The sequence below is a fragment of the Bubalus bubalis genome, chromosome 11, assembly GCF_019923935.1.
Source record: "Bubalus bubalis isolate 160015118507 breed Murrah chromosome 11, NDDB_SH_1, whole genome shotgun sequence".
NCBI lineage: Eukaryota > Metazoa > Chordata > Mammalia > Artiodactyla > Bovidae > Bubalus > Bubalus bubalis.
In genome coordinates, this window is record NC_059167.1 from 53221493 (window position 1) to 53227492 (window position 6000).

A 6000-nucleotide genomic window follows, 5' to 3' on the forward strand; every position below is an offset into this window, starting at 1 on the left:
ATGTTTATTAAGCTAATGAACAAGAGCCATAAAATCTCTGAGGAATGCAAAGTCTATTTTAGATCTAAAGTCCTTACATCCAAACAAAAGTGCTTCTGAATGTCTTTGGGTTGCATATCTTTTTAAGAATCTGATGAGGCAATTCCCTGGTGGTCCAGTGGCTAAAATTCTATGCTCAAGATACAGGGGGGCTGGGTTTGATCCCTGGTCAGGGAATTAGTTCCCACATGCCACAATTAAGACTCTATGCAGCCAAGTTAAAAAAAAAAAAATCTGATGAAAAAATACAAACTGACTTCGAAGAAAAATGTCCCACTCCCTTAGAAATGCATACACAAACACAAAGACACACACACAGAATATCTTGGGGTATAATTCCAGAGAGTTTTCCAGCATTCTGATCTTATTTCTAGAACTGCTTGAGGTTCCTGGACCTAAGATTTAGTCTTACATAGATTATGATATCAAGGCATGAAATAAAGTAACATTCATTGAGAACTTACTATATTAAGAAAAGGCACTTTAACATCTAATTTAAGCTCTACAAACCCCCCAAGCTGTATATCTTTATAATCCCCATTTGACAAATGAGGAAACTGAGTCACAGATAATTTAAGCAACATTTTCAGACAGCTAGTTGGTGGCTTCAAACTCTAGAGGCCATGCATTGAACCACTATATCACTCTCCCTCTCTTGTACATTTTTATTTTAAGGCATGTTGATTTCTGTTTTCTCATTTTTGCAACCCTGTCTAGTAGCTCGATTTGGAGGAAGAAATGACACCCACTCCAGTATTCTTGCCTGGAAAATACCATGGACAGAAGAGCCTGGCAGGCCACCATCCATAAAGTCACAGAGAGTCAGACATCACTGAGCACTAGTAGTTAGATTAGGTAGCTAGCCCCATTTGAGTGGCTGTGGAAGGCATTTCCAAAGTGGAGCAAGAGATTTGTTTTTCACTCTCTTTTTCAGACAACAAAGTCACATTTAATGAAATAAAAAATTAAAGACAAAATTTCTGACTTGAGCCTCCTTCCTCCATTAACTACAGGTTGAAACACCCTAGGAACATATCTAATTCCTTTCTTCCCAACTGTCCTTTGCCTTGAGGACTAAGTCAGCAGGGTGAGGTTTTGAAGCCATGTGGGGTTTCCTGCAAAAACCTGGCGTCCTGTGGTTCACAGAGCAGAGTTTTGTTTCTACAAAGGAGGAGGCAAAGGGAAGAGCAGGAAGAAGAGGAAAAGTGTCAATCTATAGAAAATAGTGATGTTGTATGCATAGGATCCCTTGGACTGCAAGAAGATCCAACCAGTCCATTCTGAAGGAGATCAGCCCTGGGATTTCTTTGGAGGGAATGATGCTGAAGCTGAAACTCCAGGACATTGGCCACTCTTCTCATGTGAAGAGTTGACTCATTGGAAAAGACTCTGATGCTGGGAAGGATTGGGGGCAGGAGGAGAAGGGGTGGCAGGAGGAGAAGGATGAGATGGCTGGATGGCATCACTGACTTGACGGACGTGAGTCTGAGTGAACTCCGGGAGTGGTGATGGACAGGGAGGCCTGGCATGCTGCGATTCATGGGGTTGCAAAGAGTCGAACATGACTGAGCGACTGAACTGAACTGATGCATAGGATTATAGTGGACATTAGATGGCATCTCTATCCTCACATGTAGGTCTAAATCTAATTGACATGGAAAAAAAATGTTGTTAAGTATTTAACCTCCCTTATCTGAACTCTATCTAGCATTCTTCAGTGCTTGGGTGTTCCCACTCTTGAGTCAGTATCTCCTTCCTTAAAACCCCTGTCAGCATGGACTGCCAGTCCTTCCCTATCATTCAGTATCAAATGTTTGTCCCATCTTCTTGTTCCAGTGAAATGGCAGACTGCACTAACACAGCCTCCAATCTCCTTCCTCTAAACATGTATAGAAATGCTGGAGGATATATAGCAAAAACTTCTGAAAGCAAACCAAACAGGAAAGAAAAACTGAGACAGAAAAAGCAGAGACAAGAAGAAATCCCCAGATAACAGAAATGAAAATAAACGCACAGCCAGAGTTGCCATCTCAGCATTTGTAAATTGATGCTCCAGTGGCCCAGTCGGATGTTGGGTCTACATACTGTCTCAAGTGGTGAGAAGCTGGGGTTCAACTGCCCACTTGGTTACAGGAAGGGCAGAATGGGGCCCGTGCAAGAAGGGGAACTAGAACTGACAAGCCATATGAAGTCAGGATCTTAGAAGGCATATTTGGGCATGCAGGGTACAGAGTCTGAACTCATGTTATCCACCCAAAAGGAAACCTCAGTTCAGTAATTAAAACAACAGCTGGCTACAGTCATTGTTTAGATGCTAAGTTGTGTTTGATTCTTTGCGACCCCATGAACTTTAGCATGCCAGGCTCCCCTATCCTCCACTATCTCTTGGAGTGTGCTCAAATTCACATCCATTGGTAGGTGATGCTATCTAGCCATCTCATCCTCTGCCACCCCCCTTCTCCTTTTGCCTTCAATCTGTCCCAGCATCAGGATCTTTTTCAATGAGTAGGCTCTTCACATCAGGTGGCCAAAGTATTGGAGCTTCAGTATCAGACCTTCCAATGAATATTTATGGTTGATTTCCATTAGGGTTGACTGGTTTGATCTCCTTGCTGTCCAAGGGACTCTCAAAAATCTTCTCTAGCACCATAGTTCAAAAGCATCAGTTCTTCAGTGCTCAGCCTTCTTTCCTCTCACATCATCCCTAACTACTGGAAAAACCACAGCTTTGATTATATGGATTTTGGTTGCACAGTGATATCTCTGCTTTTTAATATGCTATCTAGGTTTGTCATAGCTATTCTTACAAGGAGCAAGTGTCTTTTAATTTCATGGCTGTAGTCACCGTCCATAGTGATTTTGGAGCCCAAGAAAATAAAATCTATCGCTGTGTACCAATAAAACCACTGAGATGCCCATCACAAGAAAATGCAAGACTACTCTGTAGAAACATTTCACAACCCAAGGGCCATGGGACATCCCCCAAATGGGAAAAATCCCTTGTTAAAAGTAAGCCTGCTATTCAAAGAAAACAAAATTACAAATCACAAGAGAAAATAATCCTTTAAAAGAGACAGTAAACGGTCAGGCAGAACAAAAAGGGAGACTAAAAAAACCACAACGACATTGTAAAGTAATTAACCTTCCATTAAAATAAATTTTAAAAATACTTAAAAAAAGGGAGACTAATATTCTAAGAATTTAAGATAATAGGACAGTCTGAAGCAGGCAATAAAAATAAATATATTCAAAATGATTAATGACATAAAAGAAAGAGTGGAAGCCATAACATTAGAACAAGAATCAGAAATAGCTTTGACTAAGTCATGTTATACTTCTGGAAAAAAACCAAAAACACAATTATTGAAATTTAAAACTAAATAAATGGCAGGTTAGTTTCCTAGGACTACCATAAAAAAGTACCACAAACTGCATGGCTTGGAACAATAGAAATGTATAATCTCACAGTTCTAGGGGCTACAAGTCTGAAATCAATCATTCTCCCTCTGAAATCTGCAGAGGAAAGATGAATTCTTGCTTGCCTCTTCCAATTTTGGATAGTCCCCAAATGTCCCTTGGCTGGTGACAGCGTAATTCCAATCTCACACAATATATTCCACATGTCTCAGCATACAATGCTCCCTCTGAGCATGTCTCTGTGTCCAAATTTATCCCCCCTTTTTTATGGACACCAGTCAGATTGGATTAGGGTAATCTTAGTGATTTCATTTTAACTTTCAAATAAGGTCATATTCTAGAGTACTGGCAGTTAGGACTTCAGTGATTCTTTCTTGGAGAACACATTTCAACTCATGTAACATTAGATCAGATATAACAGAATGGAATTAATAAAAGAAAAGATAAATCAGAAAATTATCCAGAATGCAATATAAAAAAGAGACAGAAAATCTAAAAGAGAAGTTCAGGGCTTCCCTGGTGGTTCAGTGGAACCAAGTGCCAATTCAGGGGACACAGGTTCAATACCCGGTCCAGGAAGATCTGACATGCTATGGGACAACTAAGCCTGTGTACCACAACTACTGAGCCTGTGCTCTAGAGCCCTAAAGCCACAACCACTGAGCGCATGGGCAACCACTAGTGAAGCCTGTGCTCCCTACAGCCCAAGCCACACAACGAGAGGCCGCCACGATGAGAAGCCTGTGCGCTAAACGGTGCACTGCAACCACAGAAAGCTCTCACACAGCAACAAAGACCTAGCACAGTCACAAATGAATAACTAAGAGAGAAGTCCAAAGTTATACAGGACAAGACAAGATTCAACACACCTCTCTTAGAGGAGTTTCAGAAGGATGAGGGAGAAGCAATATTCAGTGAGATAAAAGATGAGATTTTTTTCCAGAACTTATGAAAAATAAGTGCTTAGATTCAGGAAACATGACAAGAGGAAGCAGAGCAAAATGTCCAAAACCATATATATATATATATATCTCACACATAATGAACCTAGTGAAAGTGAAAGTTGCTCAGTTGTTCCCGACTCTTTGTGACCCCATGGACTGTATAGTCCATGGAATTCTCTAGGCCAGAATACTGGAGTGGGTCGTCGTTCCCTTTTCTAGGGGATCTTCCCAACCCAGGGATCGAACCCAGGTCTCCCACATTGCAGGCAGATTCTTTACCAGCTGAGCCACAAAGGAAGCCTAGGAATACTCAAGAGGGTTAGCTGATCCCTTCTCCAGCAGATCTTTCCAACCCAGGAAACAAACTGGGGTCTCCTGTATTGCAGGTGGATTCTTTTCCAACTGAGCTATCAGGGAAGTCCAATGAACCTATAGAACATCAAAAATAAAATCTTCTAAAATGTTAACTATGAATAAATAAAGATTAGATTGATGGCAGATTTGTCATCAGCAAAAATAGAAACCAAATGAAAACTAAACTATGCCGGTAAAAGTTTGGATAGGATTTAACTGTTGGAGGGTGGGGGGATGGTGGCTGGCTGGGAGCATGGTCGGGGCTCTTGGGCCAAGTTCTGTTTCTTGATCTAGGTTTTGACTACATGGGCTCATTGAGCTGTATAATAATGCTATGTCTGTTTTTTTAATATATCAGTTCATTTCAGTCGCTCAGTCGTGTCTGACTCTGCGACCCCATGAATCACAGCACACCAGACCTCACTGTCCATCACCAACTCCCGGAGTTCACTCAGACTCACGTCCATCGAGTCGGTGATGCCATCCAGCTATCTAATCCTCTGTTGTCCCCTTCTCCTCCTGCCCCCAATCCCTCCTAGTGTCAGAATTCACCTCATTCTTCTGCAAAATGTTGAAAATGACAGTCCCAGTGACTGAGCATATTAGTTTGGGAATCAGAAACACCAGACTCGAATCTTGCCTTTTCCCACTTGCAATTTGATCTGCGGTGCATTTCTTGGCAACCTTACATTTTTATTTCTTTTAATATCAAGTGAGAAGAATAATCCACCTCATAAGCTGTTCAGTTCAGTTCAGTCGCTCAGTCGTGTCCGACTCTTTGCAACCCCATGAACCGCAGCACACCAGGCCTCCCTGTCCATCACCAACTCCCAGAGTTCACTCAGACTCACGTTCATCGAGTCGGTGATGCCATCCAGCCATCTCATCCTTTGTTGTCCCCTTCTCCTCCTGCCCCCAATCCCTCCCAGCATCAGAGTCTTTTCCAATGAGTCAACTCTTCGCATGAGGTGGCCAAAGTATTGGAGTTTCAGCTTTAGCATCAGTCCTTCCAAAGAACACCCAGGACTGATCTCCTTTAGAATGGACTGGTTGGATCTCCTTGCAGTCCAAGGGACTCTTCAAGAGTCTTCTCCAACACCACAGTTCAAAAGCATCAATTCTTCAGCGCTCAGCTTTCTTCACAGTCCCACTCTCACATCCATACATGACCACTGGAAAAACCATACCCTTGACTAGATGGACCTTTGTTGGCAAGGTAATATCTCTGCTTTTCAATATGCTATCT